Below are 15,445 nucleotides of genomic sequence, written 5' to 3'. Positions count from 1 at the left end.
CTTTATGATTTGTATTTCATTAGGCAGTTTCTGTTTTTAAATTTTTATTTTATTTCTAATTCTGTGAGGGTAGGATGAGGGCATATGTACATGAAGGCAGGTGCCTGAGGGGGTCAGGGGCATTGGATCATCTTGGAAATAGAGGCACTGGTGATTGTGAGCCTGCTGCGGACACTGGGCATTGCAGCCCTCTGCAAGAGCAGTGCTCAGTCCTAACCACTGGGCCATCTCTCTGCAGTGTTTTTCTTACATACTCAGTGACTATCAGTAAATAACTGCTCAAGTTATTGAGATATAGTATCCTCTCTCTATCAAAATCAAAACAACCACATAAAATTTCATATGTGAGCACTTTTTGCAAAATTAAAATATTGTGCTTCAGACAGCATTTAAGTCTGCCTGTCCCTTTAAGAAAACAAACACTTGTGTTTAGTTGCTGGGCTGGTCTTGGGTTTATTTTATCTTAACAGCTGTGCCTATAGTTAGTGTTATTCAGATGGGGATTTTCAAGCTCTGTTGTGTTTTTCAACTTGACAGTGCTATCAGATATAAACCCCAAATTTAGAATCAAATGTGGGGGTGGATGCTATCAGGAGTGTTGGTGAAAGAAAATAATATGAGCAAAAAAGTTCTAAGCTTCTTTTAACAAAAATAAAATGGTTATATGTGATATATATATATCATGGTGACTGTGTGCCAAACAATGTAAGAGAAGGTCCCTGTCCATGACAGGAACTTCAGGCTCCTAGGAAGGGAAGCTAACGTCAGTGTTAAGCTCTGAGCTACACTTCCTGCTTTGAAAGTCTGGTTTTGCCACATAGGTCCATGATGATGTCACTGCGTTCCCAAATTTTATATATATATCCATACAAATATACATCCATACAAAAATACATACACATACATGATTTTTTTTCTTTTAATAGCATTATGTGTCACATCATAAATCTTGCTTTATGTAGAGGGTAACCTACCAGGAAAAATGATCTGTAAATAATATCTATACAAATTGAATACACACACACACACACACACACACACACACACACACACACACATATATATATCCGAAAATGTCGGGGTGGGAAAGAAGCATTGTAAATGGAAATAATGGACATTTCTGTGGCTATAAAAGGTGAGAGCAAAACCACAACCACGCCTCAGCACTCTGGAAATGGGGACAGTACACATTCTGTCTAATGTGCCAACATTTGATCTAGAAGGATGCTTGAGCATCTCCAATTTCATTTATTGTTCTATCGGGTTTTTTGTTTGTTTGTTTGTTTGTTGTTGTGTCTTTTTGTTTTTTGTTTTTTGTTTTGTCTTTGAAGGGGTAGTGTTACAGTCCTTAGAACTCCAGGCAAGAAAGAATTGTGCTTTGACACGTAACTTCTATTAAAATGGAAAGAAAAGAAAACAAACAAAACAAAAACAAAGAAAAAGAAAAGAAAAAATATGCCTTTTGCCTTGTTTGTGAATAAAACACATTTCCTTGGGTGATGGTAAAACGTGTCTAAAACTTTAACTTATTTGGAGCTGCTGCTCCATTTTGTGCCGTGTGTAATCAGTTCCCAGTATTATTCTCGCTTACTCATGGAGTGCCTCAACTTCTGCGCACTGGGCGGAGCTTCCCACCAAACCCACTTAATCCTAGAGCCCTGTCCCTAAAGCGGCTACTTCCAGATGAGGATTAACAGGCAGAGGTTAACAGTGCCCACTTATGCATCCCAGAGTCTGAGCTTAGCTGAGCCCTCCTCCTAACCATCTGCCAGTGCAAATCTGCTCTGCTGTCGCTGTTGATTTCAGGCGCTTCTGTTTGAAAGATTGCTGATCAGTAGCTAACGGAAAATTTCAGACTGAGCAAAGTGGCCCCCAGCACCCACCCCTGTCCTGGTACCAGAGCCTGGGCAGTCTTGAGAGCCAGTCTATTTTGTGTCCTTTATTCTCTTTTATACGTTTTCTCCTTAATCTAGTCTGCCTGAGAATGCGCTCGGGGTCTCCTGGCCGCCTTCCTTTCCCAGCCACCTGGATCCCACTTGACGGTCGTTCTTTCCACGGGACCTTCTCACCTGCTGTGATGCTTTGCCCCAGGCCCATGGAGAATGGACTGGGGAGCACAGTGTCACGGGGAAGAGGACTAAAAAATGTATAAACTGGGCTGGAGAGGTAGCTCAGCTGAGGAAGCGCTTGCCTTGTGGGCCTGAGCTGCATGCCCAGATCCTGTGTGAAACATGCGGAGTGCGGTGCTGTGTTTGTCATCCAGCATTAAGCAGGCACGGCAAGAGGAACCCTGGGGCTCACTGGCCAGCTGATTTACTCTCTGACAAACACTTCAGATGAAAGATTCTAGGTGGCACCATAAAAACATGGGGTACGAGAATGGAGCCAAGTGGTGAAACTAAAGACTATGGACGGGATTCCCCCAGGGTGCTTAGAATCTGGCTGAGGTCATCATGAACACAGACACTGCTCATGGAAGAACGCAACCCCTATGCAAAATGAAGTGAACCGCTCACTGCTCTTCATGGCTGAGTTTACCTTTACCATTATCCTAACTATATATATATTTATATTTATATTTATTTTTATGTGTGAGTGATTTGCCTGCATGTATGCCTGCGACCAGATGCATGATGCCTGCGGAAGCCAGGAAAGGGTACTGGATTAAGTGGGAGTGCAGCCACAGACATGTGGGTGCTGAATTAATCTTAGTGCCCTGGAAAAGCAGCCGATGCTCCTAACTGCTGAGCCATCTCTCCAGCCCCAGGACTCACTTTCTACTGACATATGTTAAGATCTGTTTCCTGGTAGATTTTACTTGGAGCAGGCTATCATTCAAAAGCTTGAAGAGAGAGCTTTCACTACAACTTCAGTCTTAGCATTGCCCATTTTGCCTGTGGTTTCATCAATTCTGTAAACACTGTGGCCTTTTTCTTTCTTTCTTTTTTTTTTTCCAAGTTGGTCTTAGGGGTCCACTTCATCAATATAGAAGACTTTGCAATTTTTTTTTTTAGTGTTATTTGATTTCTGTTGGTAATTCCAACAGGCTGGTCCTGACCAACGTCCATCTCTTGGTCAGTACTTAATATTTAATAAATGATTGCTTAATATTGGGACCAAAATGTTATTCTTCCCCTCTGCGTAGTGAGAGTAACAATGACCTACTCACTTAGCAAAAGTCCTGAGCACGGCTTGTTAACTCTAGTGCTGTGGCTTGAAGCATGAAGGAAGCCATACATATATTTAAGCAATGGAGGCGCCTATTGAAATTAGCAATCTACAAAGAGCACTCTGGAGACATGAGGAGCATTAGCCAAATGTGAAGAAGCCCTGGGAGTGACCAGGAAACAACTGTAATAAGCAGAGAAGTACTGACAACCCCAGTAAAGACAGAGCCAGCGCTGGTGTAAGACAAGAGGCAACCGGAGTCATTGAGAAAGAGGAACGATCCTGCCTCAGCTGGAGTCTAATAAATTTAGCTCCTGCTCTCTCCTTATCTCAGATTTGCCCGACTCAAGTTCCAAGAATAATCTGAACTAATATCCCCTGCCTTAAGCGACCACCAGATGACCCTATAAATATTTATTTCTGTGGCCAAGGAGTGTCCAGGCTTCTCTGGTTAAAATTTCCCACTCACATTCTTTTCTCCCTGTCATCAGAAAAAAAAAAATCTCTCACCACACTATTCCCTTGTTAGTTCCACATCTTTTAACCCTAATGGGATCCTGGCTTTTTGTCAAAGCCGCGGGACTCTCTGCAACCCTTCTGCGTGGTGACCAGTTTCCTCCTGCATGTCATGTTCCACCAGGCCGTCAGGTTACGCATATGAGTGTTTCTCTCCCAAGAACCCATTCCTCTCTTGCCTACCTCAGTTCCGTTGTCCTTTATCATGATCACTCCTTCAAATGTGTCCTTCCTTTTCTAATGCTTCCGCCGCATTGTCCCCACCTGCCTTAGTTACTACCCTACCACCGTGACAAAACACCCAAGCAATTTCTAAAGAGTTGAACTGGGGGCCCGGGGTTCCACAGAGTTATAGAGTCCGTGACCATCATGGAATGGAGCATGGCAGCAGGCAGACAAGGAGGGCCCTGGAGCAGGAGCTAAGAGCTTATATCTGACTCACAGTAATGAGGCAGAGAGAAAGCTAACTGGAAATGGTATGCGCTTTTGAAAGCTCAGAGTCCCTCCAGGGACACGCCTCCTTCTAACAAGGCCACACCTTCTAATCCTTCGCAAACAGTTCCACCAACTGGGGACTGAGCATTCTAGTATATGAGACTTTGGGGATCATTCTCATTTGAACTATTCCCCAAACCCACTCTCAGATCTTGAATCACCTCTCCCATAAACTCTTGTCTACCACCCTTCAGAATCCAAATATGTCTGAAGAAAACCACGGCTATGCTGTGCCCAGAAATTAAGCTATTTCCCCAGTGCTGCCAAGCAACCATTGTGCGTGTTTCTAGTTAATGTCTTCTTTGATTCTCCTAGTCTCTTATTGTCAAAACCTCATCACCCCACAAGCAGCAAAATCAAGTGCACCTTCTCCCTGCAGCTGTGCCCATATGCTCTGCTGCTGCTTCTGCGGCGATAGAGAAGCAACTTGCCTTTCTGCCTGATGCCACCATCTTCTCTGTGCCCTAGCATCTTCTCCCTCAACCACCCGTATGATGCTTTCTTATGTCTTATGTACAGATATTTCTGTCACCAATGAATTGATTTCATTAGTCAGCAGACATCATTAAAAGAACCTCTTGCTTATATTGCTTTTCCCAAGTAGCACCATGTTTTCTGCTTCTTCTTACAGCAAAATGCTAAAGGTGTTGGCTAATTCTCTTAGAAAACCTAGCTTTCGTAAGTGTAGTGAAACAATAGCCATTACAGTGCTCAAGATGTAATGGCTATTGTTTTCTAAGAGAATTAGAGTATTAAGAAGTAGGAGGGGGCCTGGAGAGATAGCTCAGAGGTTAAGAGCACTGACTGCTTTTCTAAAGGTCATGAGTTCAATTCCTAGCAACCACATGATGGCTTACAACCATCTATAAGGAGATCTGGTCTTCTTCTGCCATGCAGGCAGAATGCTGTATACATAATAAATAAATACATATTTTAAAAAAAGAAGTAGAAGGAACCTTAATAATTGAGAAAATGGTGCCCAGTCAGGGAGGAGAAGCAATTTGCCCAAGGATGCCTGTAGTTACTGCATGGCTACCATGCAAAAGGTTCAAGAGAAGGAAAGAGAAAGCCACGTCATGCCCTTAAGTCTCCAGGAAAAGCCGCTCAGAGCCCAGTGTCTGGGCCTACACTGTGAGGCACAGACAAAGCGGAGCAGGATAGGGCAGGGTGGGGTGGGTGAGGCAGACATGCAGATGGCACCCAAATACCTATTCTCAAATCCTATTACAGTAAGTATTGGCTATTCTATTTGGAGCAAGACTGCTAATCTCTCTTTACCTCATTTGTTTCTGTTAAGAATGATTATATTACATCACACAAGATTGTCGTGCAGTTAAATGAGAAATTCACTTTGTAAGCTGCCATAACCACGAAAATAAGTAGGATCTATGCTTTTCCTCCAGACTCCCATTTGCAGACCTGCTTTGCATTCCCCTCCAACCTGAGGGCATTAGAGATGAACAGCAAATCTCATTTTTGCCAGAGTTCTGCCTGAGTAACGTCCCTATCAGGATAACGCATCCCACCACGGTTATCAATGTCTACTTCTGCGTCTGTCAACATCCCCTTCATGAGGTGACGTTCCAACACGTAGTGCACTTTCTCCAATAATTAACTCAGAGGCTTCATTTCTCCAAGTTCCATTGTGCTTGTAGATTCATTTGTTACAAAGTGAAACCCAAGGCAATGAAAATAACTGTACTCTTCAAAAAAGAGGATAGACTTGAGGCTATATGCAACTGAGAACTATTTATAGCAAAGCCAGTCTACGAATGCAGTAAGCCAACTAACACACACACACACACACACACACACACACACACACACTCCTTACATAACGGTATGGAAAGGTTTTAGAAGTATTAGGGATGGCAAAGTTTTGAGGTCAGGTAAGAGAACACAAGCCAGTGCTACTATCACCAAAAGACTAAGCTAAAATGATGGCAGCATTTCCCAGCATTCATATACACAGGGACAGCAAGGGCATCCCACGATGGCTTATCAGATTTTTAAACTGCAGCACTGCTCTGAATACGACATGATACCCTTTTCCCTGTGGGTTTTGTTTTCTGAGTAAGTTCCCAGATGCGACTATATCAAATGCTGTCCAGTATTAGGCTCACCTCCTCCCAGGGGAAAGCCCATGTCTGGCTTTTCTATGGCAACCTGTCTGGAAGTAAGTCAGCCATTCACTATGTCTAATCAGATGAAAGTAATTCTCGGAGGAAAACCTTACTCCTGCAGTGAATAGGAGTAGACCAGCACACCAGCAATCCCAGGGCACCAGGCATAGTCTGTTAAACAAAAAGACACTGGCAACACTGTGGTAGGGTAGGGGGGCATAGGAATAAGAGCAAGACAAGTGAATGTTTTGTGCTTGTTCATGTCTGCTGCTGTCTCAAGAATGACTTGGGGGAAATGGTGAGTCATCTGTAAAAAAGTGGCTGGTCAGACTGTGGAATGGGAGGGAAAGAGAGCGCATGCATTCCTGACGCCTGTGAGACTAGGATCTCACAGGTGAAAGGTTACAGTCATTGAAAAGAAGGACCCCTCCCAGCAAACCTTTCTTGGGTGCTGGTCTTGTTTTTAGACATGGCTCGGGAATATTATAGACACGTGGATAGCTGAAAGGATGGAGAAAGATGTAAAAGTGAGACTAAATATTAACCAGAAGCACACACTAGTTAAAGGATACATGATTTGATAAAAATCAGCCATCCTGGAATGTACAAACCCCTGCAGGGCAGGGATCTGGATCTCTCAATAAATAAGATATAAGGAACAAAAAGTAAAGAGGAAAAGGGAACCTACAGAATATGAAGAGACACAACAAATGTATCAAACAAGTACAGCGCGTGCACCTTATTTGGATGTTAGTTTGGCTAAACAAGCATTTATTTTTTTTTTAAGTATCCATGAGACAGCCAGTTTTTTTTTTTTTTTTTTTTTTTTTAGACCTTAGGTGTAGTTCTCTCTGTGCCAGACGAAGACCTAGAGGCAACTAACAATTCCAGAAGAGGAAAAAATCTGCATGTCCAAGGCACAAGCTCCCTAACTTGTTATCTAAATACCAAACAGTTAGCGGTGAAATCATTACATATGTGTGTATGCATGCGTCTATATATACATAGAGATAGATGTATGATTATGTAACAGTAATAGAGACAAAGAGGGAGGGAGACATAGGAGGGGCCAGAGGGAGGAAAGGGAATGAGGGCAGTGGTATAGCTGCATTTTAACTAAGACTGAAAACATCAAAAAGGGAGAAGAAAAAGATCCAGCAGACAACTGGAAATAGACTGAAGACTGAAGAACATGAGACTTAACTATAAAACTTCTGTAAAGCAGCACAGAGGATGCTAAGGCAGGAGGAGGAAGACTGCAAAGCCAGTCTGGCCTGTATAGCAGGAGCCTCCATGCTCAGATTAATCATGGCTCTTGTTTTCTTACATAGGGTGAGGAGTGTGTGTGTGTGTGTGTGTGTGTGTGTGTGTGTGTGTGTGTGTGTGTGTTTGCAGCACTGGCGGTCTAACCTAGGGCCTTGCATGTGAGAGGCAAGGGCTCTACCACTGAGCTCTGCCCCCAGCCCTTCAGTGTGAGTTTAGAGCTCAGGGTCCAAACTCAAAGCGTTTTTAAGAGGCAGAGGTTTGCTTAGTTTTCTCTATTCCTGAACACCATCTCCTTTTCAGTCCCACTTTGTCCTGAATGGCAGGGAAATTTGGCTCTGGAGTTCTCTCAAGCCTTTACTTGCAGTGGAGTCTCAATCAGAGAGACTCTTGTGGACTTGAAGGTAACTGAGAACTCCTGAAATAAAGGTGGGCCTGCAGAGCCTGCTTGACTGAGCTCAGTACCGCAGAGGGACTGGCCTGCTGCTGGTCTGGGAGTCAGTTACCATATCTTGGACTAGTCTAGACCCCAGAGCAGGCATTTCTTGCCCACTTCTATGTCAGAACTAATATCCTCTAACTAATAGATGAACACCTGTTGTGTCTATCAAACTGCTAGTTTCCACTAACCCAAGAGCTGAGCATGATGTCCGACAGCATCTTGGGCCTATAGAAACGTTTCCCACATCTTGCTGAGACCACTTTTCTGTGGTACCCACCAGTGCATTTTAAACTTGCCTTGGCTTGTGACTTCCCTTGTTCTGTAAAACTCTAAAACTTCAAGAAACTGCTTCCATGTTGGAACACGAAATTTGGGGTGACCTAAATGTGTTCCAGGCCATGGTCACTCAAAATGGCTCCGGCATAAACTGTCTCTTACAGCCTTTGAGATGAGAGCTGTGGTTTTTGCATTGACACAAATATTGGGGCTGGAGTCAGTCTATCTAATTTTCAGTGTTCCCGATGGCCATCTGCTGAGACAATCGTTGGGCCCCACAATCTTGGTCTTCTCTCTCTTTTCCATTGTTGGATTGTGTAATACAACCTAGGCCAATCAGAGAGCTCCCTTCGAATAACACTGCTGCTTTCACCAAGTGGCACCTCCACAGGATCTTTCAAGATCACATCTTCTCTGTATTACCCCAACTCCTAGGAACACTTCTGGAAGTCAAGATGCTGTTTTCTGCTTCTGTTGAACCTCAAAATCTGGGTGAGGCCTAATTGCTCCCCAGAACACACTAATCCCAAAGAGCTGCTACAAGGCATCCTTTCTTCAAGCAGGCATTCATTAGTAACCATCTCCCAATACTGCCTTCTCCTCTTACCAAGAAAACTATATTTCCATTTCAGATATAGAGGTGACTCTTTTAATTATGTTTTCTTCCATTACAACAATGCTCCAGGTTTGGGGAGTGGTTACATAAGAGAGTGACTTGGCACTTTTCAAGTTTTCCTAATTGGATAAGGCAACTGAGAACGTTCTAGAACATCCAGAATGAGGGGCAGGTAAATTGACTCAGCCCCTGGTGGAGCACAGATGAACATGTCAATGTTGCCAGTATACTATGGCAGAAACATGGATGGACATGTTTATGTCTTTCCACGATGTCGGGGATTTATGAAATAATAAAGTCACAAGCTAAGTCAGTTTGGCTGGCTGCAGGTTAGAATGTGGTTGGATTAGCTTGATATCTGGCCCTTGGCAAATACAAGTTCTTTGATTACAGTCTCAATCACTAGTATTAGTACCCAGATCACACGTTATGTGTCACCTAGCTTGACCTACACGTGTACCCATTTGTAAATATGCAGACACAGAAGAGTTCCACGGGGCCTTACTGGAGGCAGACATAGACAAACACTGATGAGAAGACAGTCTCTGCAGGTGGCCAGGTCAGATGACTAGGAATCCAGTGGGGAACTGCCAGACGCCTACAGAGCTAAGGGGCAGAGTAGCAGGGCCACATGGTCAAGCTGAGTCGCAGAGGACAGAACCACAGATGCAAAGCGTAGAGTGAGTCTGGCGGAATGAACAACGGACAGTAGTGGAGACCATCCTGGGTCAAAGTTCCTGGGACCTCTGGTAGTTCTTAGCCTTGCCTGTCTGTCCCATGGTGTACATATTAGACTGTCAGTCCGGTACGGAGCTGTCACCATCACAATGTTAGGTGCCCTCATTATGGGGTCCAGGTAAGAGTGTTATACCGGTCACTGGTGTGGCATGTTTGATAGGTTCTGGGCCTGGTTTCTTTGATATAGTTTCAATACACCCATGTGTTCATATATTTCCAGCCTACTTTGATAGGTTCATTCATAGGTGGTAACATTTACTTTTAGGAGTGAGCTCTCAGTCTGTGCCTCATGGGTGGCGCTGGACAGTGTCTGTTTATACAAATATGATGCAGGGTCATCCTGCTTCTCTGTGTGTGCTCAAAACAGAGCCATATGCTGCTTGTAACATGGAGGCACCAGGTCAAGGCACAGTCAGGAAGCTTCTGTGTTTCACAAAAAAAAAAAAAAAAAGCGGGGTACAGCCTGATCGTCCCACAAAATACAAAGGTTTTTCAAAAAAACCTTTGGACATATACAATTGGAATATAAAAATATTCAATTGGAATATACAATGCATTCCAACTGAATGAAAGGAGGTGGCAAGGTCAGAGCCAAGGTGGCCAGTTAGAATCGCCAGTCATTGGACCAATCACCAGTCGTTTTTGTTAGAATGATCAGTCTTTGAGAAGATCAGTTTTAAAAGACAAAACAGGAACTAGTAAACACTGCGCTTTAAGATTCACATTGTCCCATCCACTACATGTTTAAAATCAACACTCGAAGTTTTATTAATTTTTCCACCCACACTCTTAGAGTGTAGGGAGTTACCATGCCACTAGTCAGGGACGGGCCTGAGGACTTACAGACTGTACAGCAGTTTGGTTCCTAAGTCTACTTGACCTGTCTACGGATGTGCATTTGTAAAACCACTAGATCACTAAGCTCCGAGGCTGGGGACACTAGTGGAATGCGTAGCTGGGAGTGGGGGAATGTTTGGGACTGAGCAGGCAGAGAACAGAATGCAAAGGCCTTTTGTCGGTGTGCAGCCGCGCAGACGGAACGCGGTAATGAGGTGGCATCGTGCCTGGCTGCCAGGTTCAAGGCCACTGAGTTATTACTGGTCTAATGAATTTTTAAAAGTAGCATTCGAAAGCAAATCTGGTGAGTAGCAAAGAAAGAACTGCTGCTGCCAGCACCGTGCCTCCTGTACTTTCTAACCTGCACACACTCAGGCCGGCTTGCACTTTGAGTCCAGTGGAAAAACTCAAAACAAACATCTCTTTGAGCCTGAAGAAAAAGCACTAATTGTAGTCTGATGGGTCAGGAGCCCGACGGCCTTGAGCTCACCTGCACTACTTCACTGAAAGCAAACAAACTACTTTCCTTTACTTGGGTTAGAAAAAAAAAATTAACCTTCCCCACTCCTACATACAGTGGATTCTTTCCAAATAAATATAATCTTTTCAGAATATAAGACGTTTAAACTATCAGCTGCTTCTTTTTTCTTCTGATAAGTACAGGGCTTGTAGCCAGCTGAATCCAGTCATTGGCTAAATAGAAAGTCTTTTTACAGGAGATGCTGGGTGCTCACTTCTTAACTTCCTGATGCCAGATATAATTTATTATTTACAGACCAGATAATAGGCCAAAGGTATTTTCAAATGAAATATAGACAAAGGGAGTATTCAAATGAGCTCCTTCTGGAGATGGGGGACATCCTTCTGCATCACAGCACTGTGGGCACAGCATACGGAGTTATCTGCCTTACACGTCACTCTTACTCAAATGACACTGTTGCAGCAGAGGCTATGCCTATGTGAACCTGCGCAGGAAAGTAAGTGTGAAGGAAAACTCCTGAAAAGAAGCTGTGTCTGCAGAGACTGATGGTCTAACTAGAGTTTCAGTGCTGTGGAGAGATTGGGATGTTGCAGATGGAGAGGCTAATTTCCTGATCTTGGGCTGGTTCTAGTGCCCTCCACTCCCCAGAACAGCAATTCCTTGCTCACCTCTTTGTCAGAGCTAACATACTGTGACTAACAGATAAAAAAAAAACCCTTTTATTATCTATTGACTTTGCATACAATTAACTTCCATCAACCCAGAAGCTAAGAATGTCACTACACAGCATCTTGGGCCTAAAGAAAACCTTTCCCCATCTCACTGTACCTGCCTTTCTGATGTACACACCAAAGTATTTTAAACTTGCCTTGATTTATCGTCCTGTGCAACTATGAAATTTCGTGGAATTGCTTCCATGTTGGCACATGGAATTTGACATAGCCTATATCTGTGTTTCTGCACCAGAATAACTTCTTCTTATTCCCTTTAGAACGAGAGCTGTGGGTTTTGTGTTGACAAAAGCATGTAAATGAAACAGGGCTTTCTTCAACTAGGAGCCGCAAAACCCTTTTCTGTGGACGCAGTAGGAAGCAGAGGCACTAGCAAACATCTCCTGATGGAGAGCGGTCCAGCCAATGGTTAACTGCAACAATTAATTTATATCCAATTAGCCCAGATCCCAGTCCAGCTGCCTTCTGTTTCAGCATCCGGCCTTTCCTTCCCGAGAGTGAAGTGGATTTCCTTCAGTTTCTTCTTTCCTTTTGACTAGCAATAGGAGCTTTGCATGGAATGGCCCTACTGGATTTAAATTAAAAATTTAAAGTCCTCTCTTGCTGATTCTTGCCTTCACTAGAGAGGTGGTGTGCGTTCTTTTTTTCTAGTCAAAGGCAGAGGACCAAAGAAGGACCAGCAACCTCATTTCCTGCTAAATATACTACGAACATCTTTTCAGGCCCTTGCAAGCAGACAGGACACCCATAGGGTGCTCATACCAACCTGAGGATGTTATGGCTCTGCATGGTTTGTCCTCAGCACCTGAAGTCCCCAGATCACCCCTCTGTAGCCAGCTGGTGCTTGTATAATATTGCTTTGAGCTCGGTGAGATACAGGAAGTCAAGCTCTCTGGCTGAACATTTGGAATTCTGGCCATCCTCTCTAGTCATCCATCTGGTAGCAGCGCCCTCCCCTTCCCCGCACTCTGCATGCCACAGTGCACCACCTGGTCTCTTTTGTATTAGTCAGTTTGAACAACATGAGTCGAGATGGAGAAGTTCAGTTAGCCAATTCAACCATGGTGGAGCTGTGACATCTTGGCCCTCTCCTCCTCAGATCTGTCATTGCATTTGGTCCAACCAAAGCTGAAGCTATTAAGAAACTGGGGGTGGGGGTGGGGGGGGGGGAGAGGCAGGGGGGTGTGGTTATGTCTTTAATCCCAGCACTTGAGTGGAAGAAGCAGGTACATCTCTGAATTTGAGGCCAGAGTACCAGGACAGCCAGGGGCTTAATAATATAGAAACCCTGTCTCAAAGGGGGAGGGGGAGGGGGAGAGGGTGGGGGGAGGGGGAGAGGGTGGGGGAGGGGGAAGGAGAATGGTGGAAGTCCAGAGTAGATTTCCCAAAAGTTGTCTTCTAATTTCTACATGCATACCATGGCATATGCATGCCTACACACACACACACACACACACACACACACACACACACACACACACCACACGCACACACGAGGGCGCAGTGGTAGGGGAGACATAAATGGCTTTTGACTTGTGGCAAAGTGGTTTTTGTTGTTGCTGTTGTTTGTTTTGTTTGCTTGTTTGTTTGCTTTTACCAAACCTGGTTCTTATGAAAGACCTAGTCACTGCATCACTGAATGGCTGAGAGTCTCTGCCACAGCACACAGCCTGGAACTGCCATTAGAGAACCAAGTGGAGACTGTGTAGGAGGAGATGACAGGTACTGTCTGCGGACCCGCACTACTTACTTGGTGGGGGGAGAGAGAGTGGCATCCTCAGTGCTCTCTCCCATCACTGGTTGCCACCAGGGTCCTCCTTCCCCACAGTTCACTTTGCCGAGGGGAAGAGAAGGGGGAAGGTTTGGGAGGGAGTTGAGTGTATTTTTCCTTCCTCCTCTTCTTCTTTCCCTCTGTGAACACATGAGCAATGGGGACTGTGGCCATCCCTAGCACAGTTGCCCATGCTGAGAGATGTCAGGAGAGGGTGTAGACCCAGTTGGCTAAGTGGTCCAGGCCAGTCCATCAGCATAGGCTTGGTGGAGCCCTGTGAATGAGCACTGAGCCTCTTTAACCTTGCTTCTGGCAAATAGACCCTGGAAAACGTCAAGTTTGTGCAGCTCATGACTAACACCAGTCTTCATCAATGGAAACATCTTTGTTTAGGTGTATACCTCAGGGCCAGCCCTCCTAATCCGTTCTAAAACATAGTCAAGGGTGTTGCCTACCTGAAGTGAATGAATTTTATGTTATTGTTGTGACTTACGACTTTTAGCATATTAGAAGAAAGATTTGCAATCATAGAGTTCTAAACAAAGTCCCAGAGAGATGCTACAAAATTTCATAGTTAGTCTTGGCCGCAGGGAACAGAATTCTTCATTTAACCTACACAGTTCCATGCCTCATGTTCCTATCCTATTTTATTCAAATCGTCTTGGTATTTTTAGAAGCCAACTATCTTAAGAAAAAGCATTGTTTCTCTTTCCAGAAGAAAGAAAAACTGAAAACTTTCAGAAAAGTAAATCTCATTTGTAACTTGTAAGGGATCTGTTACTTGCCTATCTTTAAAAACAGCCATATGAGCATTGTAGATGCACAAAAGATCTGCATCTATTTACTCTGAGTAAGGCAGGGTTCCTAGGAAAAAAAGAACACAATCTGATTAGTTTAGGAAAAATACTTTAAAAAGGATATTAAGACTAGCAGAGGATAGGTGTTGGAGGCCATGCTGTCAGGAGTCAGGTGTAAACCACACCTGTGACAGGGAGACACCACAGCACATACAAATGAGGAAGAGACAAGACACCAGGACTCAGGCTAGCCTGTGGTCATGGTCCCGAACCTTTTGCCAGTGGAGCCTTTCTTCACTGCACCTTTCTCTTATTTTCCTCGCTTCAGCTAAGTTTGCTTATATAGGACCGACTCGGGGCCACATGCCTGCTCCCCAGCTTCCAGAGAGGCCAGAGGGGTGCTTTGAGGAAGAAGAAATTACTGCAAACACTAGGTCAGAGGAGGCCAGGTGACTGCAAGCCTGAGATGGTGACATCAGTCCCCCTGGGTGTTCAGCAGTCACACTCAGCTCTCTTTCCCCACTGATGTCTCCAACTCTTCACTCTCTCTGTTTTTTACTTCTAAATTAATTAAATAATTAATTTTTATACAGGATATGACTTTGTAGGCCAGCCTGGCTTGGAATTCAAGATGTAGCCCAGGCTGGTCCTGAACTCATGGCAATCCCTCTGTCTCAGCCTCTGATGCACTGAGATCACAGGTCTATGCCACCACACTTGACTTCCGGCTCTGCATCTTAAGAGCCAGGCATGCTATATCCCTCAAGCTGTAGACTTCTTGTAGTGATAATCTGGACCTGAGGACCACTTCAGCCTTTGCTCCTTACTCTATGATCCTCAAGTCTCTCCATCACCGAGACTGATCATTTCTTACGTGCGAAGCCATGACTTACTTTATTTCCTGTTACTAAGTGCAGTTGTGGAGGCTACAACACACACACACACACACACACACACACATACACACATATACACATACATACACACACACATACATACACACACACATACATACACACACATACAGACACATGCATGCATATGCATGCACACATACACACCACACATACACCAAACACACACACACTCAACAAACACATACATACACATACACACACATACATACACACACATGCACACATGTGCACACTCGTGCGCGCACACACACACACACACACACACACACACACA

This window comes from Acomys minous, assembly GCF_964271855.1.
Source record: "Acomys minous genome assembly, chromosome: 14".
NCBI lineage: Eukaryota > Metazoa > Chordata > Mammalia > Rodentia > Muridae > Acomys > Acomys minous.
The sequence above is the reverse complement of the archived record's forward strand: the minus strand, read 5'-3'. Positions refer to the sequence as shown.